Below are 17360 nucleotides of genomic sequence, written 5' to 3'. Positions count from 1 at the left end.
GTATAGACTCGCCTGCCCAGTCCTTTGGTTGCGATATTTGTCATCGAGTCGAGCGAACATCTGTCTTCATTGATCATATCTTGTTCCTGGGCACGTCGTTCAAATCAAAACTTTGGTCAAAACATAACTCATTCAACTCGTACAAAATCCAATTTGACCAACTTGTCAACTTAGGCCCTTCCATATTTACCGACTTATGAATACGATCTAGAATTACCAACAACCAGCCCCCCCGAAATTTCGAAACCATAATTGTAACTCGATTTTTCTTGTTCATCGGACATCGATCATCTTCAGTTCTTGAACCTGTCCTTCGAATGACGGTTAAGATCTGATTTCCAACTTGAATCGAATTCTAAATTGATTAACCTAGAAAATCGAACGGTGATCTTGTCACTAACTTGGGTAGTAATTATGATTTGGCTTTGGTTCCACTGCTCCTAGAATTAATAAACAAGATAGAACACGAATTTTTAAAGTAATTGGCCGACAGTCCCTAGCTATCTTCCTTGGTGTCTCTTATTGGTTGACCATAGATATCACTATGTAGATCTCTCCTTGACAAGGACTAGAGACGCCAAGTAAGATATCTACAGAGTGAGATATAGGGTCAACCGATTAGAAACGGCAAGAAATATATCTAGGGACTACCGACGGATTGCTTTTATGGCTATAATGATAACAATACTAATGCCAATAGTGAAAGCAATTATGAGAAATATAGATTATTTAGAGCTTATGGCGAAGTTGGTTCCCAAATTAGGAATGGATAAATTATACATCCATTTGTTGGTTATTGGTATTATAACGTATTTACAAGAGACATGAGAGTTTTTTCTAAAAAAACCCACCTAGACGCGGTGTATAGCTCTATACACTGCGTATATGTGGGGTTTTTTTTTCAACCCCACCCCCACTTTTTTTTTGTTTCTTTTCCTTTTTTTCTTCTTTTTATACAATTATTTTTTTATTATTTTTTGTTTTTTGATTTTTTATTAATATATTTTAAATAGTTGTTCTTAACAATCGGCTCGATTTCTAGGAGTTCATTCAAAACAGTAAACACATATACCATCAAAACAAGTAGTTCATACATAACAACATGTTCTTATATATAAAACAAATTATAAAAAAAATCTATCTAAAGGTTGCATCATAAACATCGTCGTGGTCGTCGCCCGTAGCGTTTGAAGCCCGATCCTTGACCGACGTTGTCGTGTCGTCCACGTCTGACGCCCTATTCGCTCGCCTCATGGTCAAAACTAGGAGGTACAAATAACCAGTTGAGTGGCGGCGAAGTAATCAACGACCCGAGTCAGCTGACGCTGCATTTGTAACATCCCCCGCTCTATGAACTGTAATCGGGCGTCAATGATGATATTCAAACGCACAACGCGATATGTACCGGGAACTTGCTGCGATGGTGGCTTATATCAACAAAATAATAAAACGTTTAATAATTAGACGAATTAAAAGTAACTTAAACGATAATATAATAAACATACTTCATGTGCGTCTAGATCAACAGTTGCGTCCCCACCGGCATCCGCATCTGCGCCCCCAACCCCCTTGTCGGCTGGCTTGTCGACAGTCTACACCTCCGTTGCCGCGAGTGGGGGAGGCTGGAAAAAAGGCACTATGACATAAGGGGAGCATGATGCAACCCCCATCACAAGATGATCGTACGGGCCGTTGGCCCATGAAATCCCTGAGCAATATGCATTCTCGAGCAACAGCTGCATTCCAGCGGGCGCAGAGGGATCTTTGGGATACGTAAATCATGTACCTGCGGTTCGTACCCTAAGAAAATCGAATCGTATTGACGTACGTGCCACCCATCAAGGACCCTCGCGACTGCCGGCAAAAGTACCCGACAAAGTAGTCTAAAAATCCCCGAGTGTAAGGCCCCGTTACAGGTAGCCCTACTTTAACGTTGGATTTACTCATAAACGCGGTTCTAAATATCAGAGTTAATAAAAACTTTCGCGGAATAACATAAAAGTCAACCATTCATTACAACATCCATAACGTGTCTTTCAAATACATAACATAAAACATAGAATTTCAAACAACACGACAATCTCCAGATGCCAGCCTCTTCGGATCCTGCCATGTGTCTTCCTCAAGCCAACTGCCTCAGTCGATTAGCCTGCGTGCATACTAAAAGTCAGCTAAGCTGAGTGGGTTCTAGTTAATCATACAACATACAAAACATTCACATACTAGCATATGCACCCGGAGGTACATACCTTCATATCTTCTCACACACTTACTTACATGCACTTTCATTCTTTCTTTCATACTTACTTACATACTTTCATTCATACATATACGTTTTAAGGAGCATTCCGCCCTATAACCTTCGCCGATATTATTAGGGTCGGTCCCCTACATTCGCCGATATTATTAGGGTTGGTTCCCTACATTCGCCGATACTATTAGGGTCGGTTCCCTTCATTCGCCGACATTATTAGGATCGGTTCCCTTCATTCGCCGACATTATTAGGATCGGTTCCCTTCATTCGCCGACATTATTAGGGGCGGTTCCCTACATTCGTGCTACTATAACATACATGTCGTTTACATACTTTCCTTGACAATACGTGCAATCTCCGAAGAGCGTTCACGTACCATCAACATATCATACATACATTATTCATATCAATCATTCCTGTAACTACCACTTGACGGCACATGCAATATCCGAAGATCGTTCACACACCGTCAAGCAATCATCATACATAAATCATACAAGGCATACACTTACCACTTAGGGTAAGTGTATTAACTATCACATCGAGTATGCACACAGCCACGAAAACATAACAAGGAAGTGGGGCTAGAAACTCACCTCAATGCGGTTGCGTTCACCGTTTACGGTTATTCCCTTCTTGAGCTGTGCACGACTAACTGTATAATAATTATTCGTATCAATTATCTATTACTAGCCATATCACTAGCTTATTTGTAATGAATTCATTTTTTCTAAGTTCAGGGACCATTCTGTCCTTCTGTTAAACTTCTAATTCGTTACTTGGTCTTAGCGAACTGGACTTTCTAATTCGTTATCTCCGTTAACGAATGGACTTAACGAATCAAGGGTAATTCGTTACCCTTTTCCCTTAACGAATCGGATAAAGAATCAAGCCTAGTTCGTTAGGCTTCCTTATGCGAATCAGCTAAAGAATCACCCTAAGTTCCCCTAGCGAATCAGCTAAAGAATCATCCTCCGATTTGCTAAGTTCCCATAGCGAACTAGGGTTAGGTCAGGGAATGTCAGAACATTCCCTGACAACCTCGTATTAACTTTTCCGGCGCCGCCGCCGGATGGCCGCTGGAAAACCGCGGATTCGCCGGAAAAACAAGTTTTAACTCGTTTTTCACAGTTTTTCGTCCCGTTCGATCCAGATCTGAACTAGGGTAACCCCTAAACTCATCATAGGCTCGGTTTATACCCGATTCCACCCGGATCTCGTGACTTAAATGGTTTAACGGTGTCGGCTCGTCGTTTCGGGACCATATCCTATGGATTTAAGCTCAAACAATATCATACTATCATTACCTTGGATCGGGATCGGTTCTCTTGGTGATATCGGCTAGAGAGAGAGAGAGCTTAAGTGTGTGTTTTTGGGAGGTGTATGGAATGTGTGAAATGAATGATTAATGGGCATTTATGACTTATATAATTATGGATCATGGGCTTAAGCCCATGGTCCTTTCCTCTTTCTTTAATAGCCCAAGTCCATAACCCATGTCCATTTAACCCAATACTAGCCCGACTCATTATAACTTGTATTTTCATTTATTAACCGAAACTAGAAAGTGGGATGTTACAAGTCTTCCCTCCTTAAAGAGGTTTCATCCCCAAAACCTAACTATTACATAAACAAATTTGGATAAAATTTGCGCATCTCTTCTTCAACTTCCCATGTAGCATCCGATCCCTTGCGATGTTTCCATATCACTTTCACTAGTGGAATAACTTTACGACGAAGCTGCTTCTCCTTGCGATCAACTATCTCGATTGGTTGCTCAATGTAGTTCAGCTGTTCATCAACCTCAATGTCCATTAATGGCACGTACGATGAGTCATCATCTAGACATTTTCTCATATGAGAAACATGGAAGGTTGAGTGAATTCCTTCTAACTCTCTTGGCAAATCCAACCTGTAAGCCACTTCACCTACTCGATCTAGAATCTTAAACGGTCCAATGTACCTCGGACTCAACTTTCCACTCTTCCGGAAACGGATAATTCCTTTCCAAGGCGAGACCTTGAGCATCACATTGTCACCAACGCTAAACTCAATCGGTCGCCGCCGCTTATCAGCATACGACTTCTGTCTGTCTTGAGCAACTTTCATTCTCGCTTTGATCTGATCGAACTTCGAAGAGGTTTCTTGAACAACCTCTAGGCTTCCCATCTCTTTCTGACCAATCTCTCCCCAACATACTGGAGTTCTACAACGCCTTCCATACAACATCTCGAACGGCGGCATACCAATACTTTAATGGTAGCTGTTGTTATAAGAGAACTCTGCCAGATGCAGATGATCGTCCCAACTTCCTCCAAAGTCTAAAACACAAGCACGTAGCATATCCTCAAGGGTTTGGATCGTCCTTTCAGACTGTCCATCTGTTTGAGGATGATACATTGTACTGATGTTCAATCTTGTTCCCATGGCTTCATGGAACTTCTTCCAAAACCTCAAAGTAAAACGAGTATCTCTATCGGACACGATTGATAACGGTACTCCATGCTTAGATACAACCTCCTTAATGAACAAGCTTGCTAACGTTTCTGACGAGATAGCCTCTCGTATAGGCCAAAAGTGTGCACTCTTGGTCAAACGATCCACAACCACCCAGATGGTATCATGATGCTTAGCTGTACGAGGTAGCTTAGTTATGAAATCCATGGTGATGTGTTCCCATTTCCATTCTGGTATCTCTAAAGGTTGCATCTTCCCATAAGGCTTCTGATGCTCTGCCTTGACTTGTAAACAAGTTAAGCACTTACTGACATAATCTACCACATCATTCTTCATTCCAGGCCACCAATAGTCTCTTTTCAAATCTTGGTACATCTTCGTAGCTCCTGGATGAATTGAATATCTTGACTTATGAGCTTCATCTAAGATTCGACCTCTGGGATCTCCATGGCGCGGAATCCACATACGGTCAAACCTAGTCTTAACACCATGCGTGTTTTCCAGCAACTCGTCCTGCTGAGCAAAAATCCTTTCTTTCTTTACTAGTCCTTCATCTACCAGCACTTCTGACTGCACCTTGATGATTTCTTCAAAAAAGCTTGAGTTCATAATTAGCTGATATGACTTTACTGCTGCAATACCTTCCTCATTCTTACGGCTTAGCGCATCAGCGACCACGTTAGCTTTACCAGGGTAGTACTTAATATCGCAGTCGTAATCCTTTATCAACTCCAACCATCTTCTCTGTCTCATGTTCAATTCTTTCTGCTCGAAGAAGTACTTTAAACTCTTATGATCTGTGTAAATTGTACACTTAGTACCATACAGATAGTGTCTCCATATCTTGAGAGCATGCACTACTGCTGCTAGCTCCAAATCATGCGTCGGATAAGTACTCTCATGGACTTTCAACTGTCTAGACGCGTAAGCTATCACCTTTCCTCGTTGCATCAACACGCAACCTAACCCACAATGCGAAGCATCAGTACAAACAATCAAATCCTCGTCACCATCGGGTAAAGAAAGGATTGGAGCTTGCGTGAGTCTCTTCTTTAACTCCTGGAAAGCCTCTTCCTGAAACTTACCCCAACTGAATACTATCGACTTTCGGGTCATACCACGGTGCGGCTATCTTGGAGAAACCTTCGATGAATCTCCTATAGTAGCCAGCTAACCCTAAGAAGCTTCGTATATTAGTCGGGTTCTGCGGAGTCTTCCAATTCGTTATCGCTTCAATCTTAGCTGGGTCCACGGTAATCCCTTCAGGATTGATCACGTGACCTAGAAATTGCACTTCTCGCAACCAGAACGCGCATTTCAAAAACTTAGCATACAACTTCTCTTTCTTCAGAGTCTCCAATACTTCTCGTAGATGCTCAGCATGATCAGACTCGCTTTTGGAATAAATCAATATATCGTCGATGAAGACAATGACCGACTTATCCAACATTGGCCGACACACCCTATTCATCATATCCATAAATGTTGCGGGAGCATTCGTTAGACCGAATAACATTACGAGGAACTCGTAGTGTCCATACCGCGTCCGAAACACTGTTTTAGGGATGTCTGCCTCTTTCAATTTCAACTGGTGATAGCTTGATCTGAGATCTATTCGTGAGAACCAACTTGACCCTTGCAGTTGGTCAAACAGATCGTCAATCCTTGGCAAAGGATATCTATTCTTTACCGTAAGCTTGTTCAACTCGCGATAGTCTATGCACATTCTCATACTTCCATCTTTCTTCTTCACGAACAACACTGGCGCCCCCCAAGGAGAAACACTTGGTCTTATGAAACCTTTGTCGAGGAGTTCTTGCAGTTGGGACATCAATTCTTTCATCTCAAATTATATCTTCGTACTAAGTCTATCTGGAATTATATCTCACGTTCCGATGGCAACCCCGGAAGATCCTTAGGGAAAACTTCTGGGTAGTCGCACACGATAGGAACATCTTTCATTTCTTACATCTCGGCTGTAGCGTTGACAACATACGTCAGGTAGGCACCACACCCTCGCCTTACTAACCCCTCGGCTTTATCATCGAAATGACGTTAAACCCTGAACTTTCCTTATCGCCATAAACCGTCACCGCACTACCATCTAAAGACTTTAGCTTTATTATCCTACTCTTACATACTATCTGAGCTTCGTATTCAGACAACCAATCCATCCCCAAAACTACATCGAACCATCCTAAGGTCATAACATACAAAGTGACAGGGAACTCATGTCCCTCTAATTCTATCTTACAATTCTTAACCATTTGCATTATTTTCACTGAGGTGTCACTAGCGGTTTCTACTATGAAGGTTTCAACCACTCGGCAACTTTTCTTTTAGCTAGCTTACTAAATGTCGTAGCTACAAAACTTCTATTCGCACCCGAATCAAATAATACTGAAGCAGAAATACCGTTTACTAAGAACGTACCCTTCACAACATCAGGAATCTGCCTAGCTTGTTCCGGGGTCAGCATGTAGGCTCTTGTTCTCGGCCTCGCTTGATCTGCATCTTTCTTCTCACTCCCTCCTGCTTCACCACTGGTACAAGTCCTCACCAAGTGACCTATCTGTCCGCACTTATAACACGCGGTCTTCGCATAGCAATCTTGGGCAAAGTGCCCCATCTTACCACATTTGTAGCAGGCATTTGACCCTGATCTACACTCCCCACCATGGGACTTCCCACACTTGCGGCACACCTCAAACCCAGTGCCCCACTTGCACTCTCTAGTGTGCATCTTTCTGCACGTCCTACATGACCTTTTCTCCCACACTATTGGTTGCTTGTTCTTGGGATTCCACATCTGAGTACCAGGTCGTTTGGCAGGCGCGACCCACTTCTTCTCCTTCTTCTATTCCATAGCCACCTCATCTGTCAAGTCCTCATAAACCGTTTCCGCGAGCCCCACAGCGGAATCAAAAGTACCTGGTCTACCAGCCTTGACCAAGACACGGACATTCTGTGGCAGTCCCCTGAGGTAGCATTTGATCCGCTTGGCCTCGGTGTTTACCATGTCTGGCACCAACCTTGACAGACAGTTGAATTCAGTGAGGTGTTCTCGGTGCGTCATCTTACCCGCCTTCAGACTCAAGAACTTCATCTCAACCTTTTCTATCGCTGCATCAGCACGGAATCGTTTCATCACTAACTCCTTCAGATCGTCCTATCTTAAGGCCTTGATCTCTTCTCGTCTCTTCCTTTGCTCAACTGTCTCCCACCAGTACATCGCCTCCTCACCGAATGATTGGGTAGCATACCCCACAGCTTGGTCGGGACGACATTCGCTAATTCGGATAATTTTGTCCATCGCGGTTATCCATTGGAGAGTAGCGATTGCGTCTCCCAAGCCGGTTAACTCCGGTGGATCACAGCCTTTGAAAGACTTATAGTTGCACCCACCTCGGCCCCTTTTCTTGTCATCAACCTTCACTGACTTAACCACGCTTGATTCTTCCCCCTCCTCTTCATCATTCTTCTTACCATCTCCTACCGCCCTTTCAGCGGTTCTTTCACGGCCTCCAGCAGACCCTTCAACATTCCAGTTCTTCGCAGCAGCTGCTACCCGCTTGAGCAATGACAGCTTGAACAGCAGAGTCAAGTTGATACCCTTCGTTGTTACTCGGATTTCCACCGGTTGCACTTCCTTCGCATTCATTTTTAGTAGCGGCCTCTACTGACGGCTCTCGGGCAACACGTGGCCAACCACGACGTCCTGTACGCCCTCCTTTTCCAGCAGATTTCTTAGCTCTAGCCATTCGTATTCTATAAGGAAACACAAACGTCATCACTTAAGGAATCATTTAGTACAAGGATAGTAAGGCTAACAGGTAATAACAGTGGCCAGCTGTGATTAGCTGATCACGTTACTTTCCGTGTCCTATACACTTCCTCTTATGAGTCTATTTGTGCTAGTTCTATTTCTAACAGTTAGACATTCAAACAGTTCATATCATCACGTACCCTATCCCTAGCAATTAAGCTAGCATTCATACATTCCTTATTTAGCTACTACGCAAACATTTATTCATTATTCTACTTTACATGTGAATTTAATCACATACTTTACATTTACTTAGCTTGCTTAAGTGACACATGGCATTCTCGTACTGGCATCTTCTTTCTTTTCTTACTTTAATCCCATTCTCTGTTCGAGAATAAGCATGTAGAATGCTTAAATCTCTCGAACTTTACTCTGATACCAACTTGTAAGGCCCCGTTACCAGTAGCCCTACTTTAACGTTGGATTTACTCATAAACGTAGTTCTAAATATCAGAGTTAATAAAAACTTTCGCGGAATAACATAAAAGTTAACCATTCATTACAACATCCATAACGTGTCTTTCAAAAACATAACATAAAACATAGCATTTCAAACATCACGACAATCTCCAGATGCCAGCCTCTTCGGATCCTGCCATGTGTCTTCCTCAAGCCAACTGCCTCAGTCGATTAGCCTGCGTGCATACTAAAAGTCAGCTACGCTGAGTGGGTTCTAGTTAATCATACAACATACAAAACATTCACATGCTAGCATATGCACCCGGAGGTACATACCTTCATATCTTCTCACACACTTACTTACATACGCACTTTCATTCTTTCTTTCATACTTACTTACATACTTTCATTCATACATATACGCTTTAAGGAGCATTCCGCCCTATAACCTTCGCCGATATTATTAGGATCGGTCCCCTACGTTCGCCGATATTATTAGGGTTGGTTCCCTACATTCGCCGATACTATTAGGGTCGGTTCCCTTCATTCGCCGACATTATTAGGATCGGTTCCCTTCATTCCCCGACATTATTAGGGGCGGTTCCCTACATTCGTGCTACTATAACATACCTGTCGTTTACATACTTTCCTTGACAATACGTGCAATCTCCGAAGAGCGTTCACGTACCATCAACATATCATACATACATTATTCATACATCATATATATTCATACATACATCATTCATACATCATACATATCAATCATGCCTGTAACTACCACTTGACGGCACATGCAATATCCGAAGATCGTTCACACACCGTCAAGCAATCATCATACATAAATCATACAAGGCATACACTTACCACCTAGGGTAAGTGTATTAACTATCACATCGAGTATGCACACAGCCACGAAAACATAACAAGGAAGTGGGGCTAGAAACTCACCTCAATTGGTTGCGTTCAACGTTTACGGTTATTCCCTTCTTAAGCTGTGCACGACTAACTGTATAATAATTACTCGTATCAATTATCTATTACTAGCCATATCACTAGCTTATTTGTAATGAATTCATTTTTTTCTAAGTTCAGGGACCATTCTGTCCTTCTGTTAAACTTCTAATTCGTTACTTGGTCTTAGCGAATTGGACTTTCTAATTCGTTAGCTCCGTTAACGAATGGTCTTAACGAATCAAGGGTAATTCGTTACCCTTTTCCCTTAACGAATCGGATAAAGAATCAAGCCTAGTTCGTTAGGCTTCCTTAAGCGAATCAGCTAAAGAATCACCTTAAGTTCCCCTAGCGAATCAGCTAAAGAATAACCCTCCGATTCGCTAAGTTCCCATAGCGAACTAGGGTTAGGTCAGAGAATGTCAGAACATTCCCTGACAACCTCGTATTAACTTTTCCGGCGCCGCCACCGGAAAACCGCGGATTCGCCAGAAAAACGAGTTTTAACTCGTTTTTCACCGTTTTTCGTCCCGTTCGATCCAGATTTGAGCTAGGGTGACCCCTAAACTCATCATAGGCTCGGTTTATACCCGATTCCACCCAAATCTCATGACTTAAATGGTTTAACGGTGTCGGCTCGTCGTTTCGGGACCATATCCTATGGATTTAAGCTCAAATAATATCATACTATCATTACCTTGGATCAGGATCGGTTCTCTTGGTGATATCAGCTAGAGAGAGACTAGAGAGAGAGAGAGCTTAAGTGTGTGTTTTTGGGAGGTGTATGGACTGTGTGAAATGAATGATTAATGGGCATGTATGACTTATATAATTATGGATCATGGGCTTAAACCCATGGTCCTTTCCTCTTTCTTTCATAGCCCAAGTCCATAACCCATGTCCATTTAACCCAATACTAGCCCGACTCATAATAACTTGTATTTTCATTTATTAACCGAAACTAGAAAATGGGATGTTACACCGAGCGAGGTTGCAGGGCCTGCCGGTCAGCAGAAACTGCAAACAATAGGTCAAAGAGGCTGCAGTGCTCCGTGCCCTGACTACTCCCCATAACAGACGTGGCAATCAACTTATGAATGTACATTTATAGTATAGTATAGTATAGTATAGTATAGTATAGTATACAGTGGCGGACCCAGGATTTTTTGCCAATGGGGTCCCAATTTTTTCGGTTTACAGAATTTTCGGGTGGGTCGTTATCTGGTCGGGTCGGGTCGAGGTGAGGAACATAATAAAATACGAAAATATGGTGTCATTGGAAATGAGTAATTAGAAAGAATATTAGAAATTAGATGAAACATACACTTTTAATTCATTTTTATTCATACCTGAAAAACATAAACGTAAGCTATATATATAGTCTTACATAAATGACCAAAAATAGAAAACTAACTCTAACACAAATAAATGATTAATTATATTATACATACACAAGATAAATAATAAAAGAATATGCAAAACCCATGTTGACATTATATATGTTGCATGTTGATAATGACTATATGAGAGAAACTAACGAAAAACACAAATACCCTAACTAAATAACTAAGACTAGGATATTAAAAAAAACAAAAAAAAAAACAAAAAACAAAGGAGTATAGTGAGGCTTGAACCTGAAACCTCTCAAAGGAAAAACAAAGGACTTTCCACTAGACCAGTTCAATCTTAATATTATGGGTTCCAAGTATTAATTTTTATGGGGTCCTTACAAAATTTAATATACCGCCTCTAAGTAATTTTTAATAAACATTGGTGTCAAGGGAACCCGATTGGACGTATGTGGGTCCGCCCATGATAGTATAGTATAGTACAGTATAGTACAATATAGTACAATATAGTATAGCATAGCATATCATAGCATAGTATCGTATAGTTATGACATTTGTCAATTTTTCGTATTTGTATTTTTATTTGTTTTTGTTGAATCGACCCGTTTTGTCATTTCAATGTACTTGTTTTGAAAGTTATCAATTGATATCAAGAGCAATGATTTAAAGTTCGTATCCGTGTATTATCTATTTGTATTTTTCAATTAACGAATCTCCGAGCCTTAAAAGTTTATAAAATAACCAAGTTCAAACTATTCGGGTATAAAACATAAGCAATCTAAATATATATAAAGATACTAGTAGGTGCCCGCGCGATGCAGCGGCGTCGCTGATTTACAGTGTGATACTCGTTTTGTATTAGTTTATCTATGCTTTCATGACATATTATGTATTAGTTTTGTTTGTTTTCGTATTCGTTACATCGGCATGGTCTATCTATGCCATAAGCATAACATAACTCAATTAAGTAAAGAAAAGTCATAAATATAAAAAAGATAATATAAGTCATAAATACCATTTCAGTTTTAATAAACCAACACAAGAATAAGAGACCTACCTAGTTGGTCAATGAAGGTCTACACACAAAGGCTACTGTTTGCTTTATTCTTTATTCTCTGTCAAGCAAAAAAGAATTAGTAAACAAAATAGGGAACACAAATACAAAGATTTACAACATAACTGAAAAAAAATAATATATTGAAGATAGATTTACAAAAATTAATTTTATCTTGTATCAAATACATAAAAGAACTATTATATATAAAGTTGTAAGAAAAATGTATAAAGATCATTAATTTAAAAATGGATAAGGATTATTAATGACACATATACTCAAGTTTATTTTCCTAGAATAGTGGAAAAATAAATGTTTACCAAAACACAAAACTGCAAAACTATTAAAACCAGTTCAGTTTACAATTTGGTTCCAAGTGCCAAACTGACAAACCATTAAAACTGAACTATGCGTATTTCAAACCGGTTCAGTTTACACTACTCGTTCCAAGTTCCAAACCGTGAACCGGTTGGATTTCTTTGGTTCGGTCATTTTCACCATCGCGAATCAGACCGTACGTATTTCAAACCGGTCGAAATAAATTTGGTATGAACAACATTTTATGCACAGTACACCATTTTCAAACTAATAGCAAGCACAAAAAAGAAAGGTAGTAGTGCTTACTCTGCACTATAGTGTTTGAGTAGTGGGTTGGCAGCAGAACCGTCGAGATAGTAGATGTATGCTTCAGTAGCAGCATTTTCAGGGTTCATAACCTGAATTGCAATATAAATGTTAGAAGTAAAGTCAAAATTAGTCAAATATAGTAAAGGTCAAAAGTCAATTGGTTAGTTTAAACTCATTGATATAGTTATTAGTTTTGGGTTGTTATAAGTAATAAATATGAATAAGTTGTTATAAGATATATATAGGTCAGACTGCAGTTGTGTCCTATAACTTCAGATTTGAAAAGCTGTTACAAATACATCCTTTCAACTAACAAAATCTCTATTTATTGTTAAATTTTTTAAAATGACAATTTTACCCCTACGAGCTTTTGAATAAAAGGCTATAATTAGAAACATTGCAAAAGAATCGACCAAGTTTCATAAAATATCAAGGCTCGGTTCATTTACGTGCTTTTTCACTATACTTTATTTGTAAAATAGGTTGACCAATTAGACTTTTATGGCATACATCAAAAAGGTAAAAACTTTAGTCACCCTGCGACATAAAAAACTGCATTTTCAAGCATTAGCAACTTATTAGCAGAACCGATGGCCAAAGCACCACCAGAGCCGCCTTCACCCATCACAATGGAAACAATCGGCGCCTTAAGAACGAACATAGTCCTTAAATTGTGTGCAATCGCTTCACCCTGCATACAAATGTATTAACCACTAATATGTTTAACAACAATAAATTAATAACATTTATAATAATATATAGTTACATGTGGTTTGTACATACCTGGCCTAATTCTTTTAATTTAAGGTCAGCAAATGCCCCTGGAGTGTCAATAAATGTGAAAATAGGGAACCCGTGGTGATCTGCATAGTACATCGTCCGAAGCGCCTTACGGTACCTACAAGAAACATATTAACATTTAAGTTCAACACAATGTTATGATTTTTGGATCCATGTGCATTTCAAAACTGGCTATGTGATATTTAATAATATTAAATATCTTACCCGTGTGGCGTGGACATTCCAAAGTTTCTTTGAATATTCTCTTTGGTATTTCTACCTTTTTGATGGCCCATAAACATGAACCGCCTTCCATCAATTGTTCCAATGCCCGTAACTACTGCAGGATCATTATATCCGGCCCGGTCACCATGAAGCTCAACAAACTGTAAATTTCATAATACATAAGAGGGTATTTCTGTCATGTAAAGTTATTTAAGGTTTTAACATCATTTTTTCGAAACCTTACCTTATCGGCAATGTTAAAGACATGATCAAGGAAAGTTAGTCTGTTTGGGTGTTGTGCATGCAATATTGACTCATTGTATTGGAGTCAAATGTGTATATAGATCTCTAAGATCCTGCAAAAGATATGCATAAACGTTAGAATAAATGATAGATTGGAAAAAAAGTAAATGATCCTTATATAGGATTGTAAACAAACTAAATATTCAGTGAACTGTTAGGTGGAATTTTTGTTTATATTCCTTTATTTTATAAACAAATGAACGGATATGAGCACATGTCTGTTTTTTCATTTATGTTCGTGAACGTTTGTTAAAATTCATTCATTTATAAACATTTATGTCCATTCATTTATGTTCATTAGTTTATGCTTGTTTAAGTTCATTCTTTTGTGTTCGTTAATATATTCAATTATACTTTTTAGGTCCATTACAATATAGTCTATTTATAATAAATTTTTAAGACCAACACATTGTTGTTCACATTTACAATTAATTAAGTTTAGTTCAGTTACGTTCATTCGTCTATGTTCAGATGTGTTTGTCGATTATATTGTTCATAGACAGCATAAACAAACACGTTCACTTTCTTAACGAAAGAGTATGAACAAGAAGACTTCGTTCGTTTAACTGTTCGAGACCGATCATTTGTTCGGTTAAAGTTAAAACGAATGAAGAACGGTTCGTTTACGAGCATATAATCTTATATCTTACTTCAGTAACAAAATATTCCTTGTCTAGTTGTCTTCCAAAAATAAATACTTATATTTAACAAAAGGATCTATAATTCCCTCAAAATAGGTCTAATGAAAGGGGTAATTAGGTAATTCCACATGCTGATATTTGGTCTCTAAAGAGATTATTTGATCACTGAAATCCAGACCAGTTTCATTAGCCATCTTTTGCACCTGAAAACATCAAAAACAATATTTTAAACTATCTTCAACATGCCATACTTCAAAATGATCACATTAAAACATTTAAAAATCATTACATCAATAATTTTCTTCTGCAAGTCCATAAGTGGTTTCTCAAATTTCAATGTACCGGGCTTCGGTTTTTCCTTCAAAGGCTTAAACGGTGTAAGATGACTAAGAAATCCACCCTTAACATTAGGCTCCGGATCTTGAGGCCATGGGTACTCGTGTCTTTTCACTTTTCTTACTTTTGCAATTATGTTTAACCCTGTTCTCCTGGTGGAACCCACATTCCCTCTTCCTAATGTTTTTAATGGTACACCGTTAATTGAGCTTCGAAGAAGATCAGAAGCTGATGTGGCAGACGACAAGCTCCCGGAAAATGTAACTGAAGATTAAGATACCGAAGCCATTTCAAGATTCAAAATCTTTCCCTAATCAACCAGAAAAGAAAATAAAAATAGATTTGCAAAAGTTAGCATTGTTAATTTTTCATATGATTCTGTATTTTTTTTGTTGCAAAATAAATTTATAGTCTTAAACTCTTAATATGCAAAAAATAAATATAAATTAAAAAAAAGTTCGGGTTAAACAGCGTGTTTATGTGTCAACCCACGAATACGTGTCGTGTAGGCATGTAAAAGAATCAAGTGAAGCATGTTCTTGTTCGTGCGTTTAACTTTAACCGAACAAACAATCGCACAGTTAAACAAACAAAGTTTGTTGTTCGTGTCCGTTTATGTTTGTTCTATAGCAGTATAAATGACTACACAAACTTTAGCAAATGAACATAACTAATCTAAAACCAATTAGCAATAAACCAGAACAACAATATGTGGGGCATAAAAAGAAATGCACAAGCCACAAGACATGTGTTCATGTTCGTTCATTTTACCAAATTAACAAAAGTTTTTGTTCATGCCCGTTCGTTTATTAATCAAACTACATAAACGAACTTTCCACCAAACGGTTCACTGAACATCCGGTTCACTTACAATCCTAGTGCCATATACGGGTTCAACCATATTCAAAACAATATTATTATTATATCAAATGACATAATGTGATAACTTGTATAATACTATAATCACCTTGATTTTATTATCATCCGCACCGTTGCTTGGGAATCATCTTCTTCCTTTGAACAAGTTGTGGTCATCTGAGAAACCTATGCTCATCCTTCTTCGGAGGGGAGGTTCCACAGACTCCAACCTGTTTCGGCCCTTCATCATTTTCTCCTGAAATAATCATCAAAATTACTGAATATATATAGAATCTGAACACAAAAACAGAAACAAAGTCCTAACAAAAGTTAAAAGATCATACCATCTTCTTCTTCGTTGCCTCTGGCTTTTCACATTTATTCGATTTAAATGACATTACGTTCCTTCAACTGCCTTCATTAACCGAAGAAGCATAATCGTTGTCTGTCACCGCCTCGTTTATGTCGGTCCTTATTGTCCATGCTTCTGGAATGTTCATGTCCTTTACTCTCGTTCGATTTTTTCCTTATAACATCCTGCCATATGTTCTTTAACTGTTATTCGCTTATAGGCTTGATTAAGTAATCACACGCCCCGTGTCAGATTCCTCCCAAAACAAGATTTGTTCTTCCGTCTGCTGACATCACTGCAAATAATAAAATCATGTTTAGTTAACAAAACAATATTTAAATCAAAGATTAAAAAAGGAAAATTATATACTTATGACGAGAAGATCCATTTCCAAACCAACGAGTTCAAGGAGTCTAAAACCGTCCATATCAGGCATGTGCACGTCCATTAATAGCACATCATAACCGCCTTTTCGTTCCCTTAGTAAGTTGAAAGTCATGGTTGCTTGAGATGCACCATCAAAATAGTCATTTAAGCTCAGTCTCCCCCGTGAAACTGAGATGCACAATTAAAATAGTCACAGACCCCATCACCGCATTGTGACCTAAACCCTAGGTTGGTCGAAAAAAAAAACACGAAGTTAAAGATCGGGTCTAAATACGTATCGATTTACAGAAAGCTAAAACGTAGGTATAATATTTTACCTGATTTGTCAAACCAGAATGACTTTCGTCGAATTTAGGTCGCCGAAATGTCGGTTCCACGGTCGGAACCCTAACTGCTGCCATCACCGTCGATCTTCAAAGGTTTCACCACTATCGTCGGAGGAACTAAACAACAGAGCATTAGAATGATATATCACAGCACAATAAAAGGGAAAGAACATACCACATGAAAAGAACCATGCCAGATCTGCATAAAAATGGACAAATATTAACATAACA

At 39.0% G+C, this 17360-nt stretch overlaps 1 pseudogene; it reads right to left on the bottom strand.

Moving 5' to 3' along the window:
- Positions 1-412: 412 nt before the first annotated feature.
- LOC143580384 (acetyl-coenzyme A carboxylase carboxyl transferase subunit alpha, chloroplastic-like) lies at positions 413-15495 on the bottom strand (annotated as a pseudogene).
- Positions 15496-17360: the final 1865 nt, after the last annotated feature.

Source organism: Bidens hawaiensis, unplaced genomic scaffold (genome assembly GCF_021521415.1).
Source record: "Bidens hawaiensis isolate Kalapana, Puna unplaced genomic scaffold, B.hawaiensis_p1.1 tig00030400_1, whole genome shotgun sequence".
Lineage (NCBI taxonomy): Eukaryota > Viridiplantae > Streptophyta > Magnoliopsida > Asterales > Asteraceae > Bidens > Bidens hawaiensis.
This window is presented reverse-complemented; position numbering and strand designations above follow the sequence as displayed.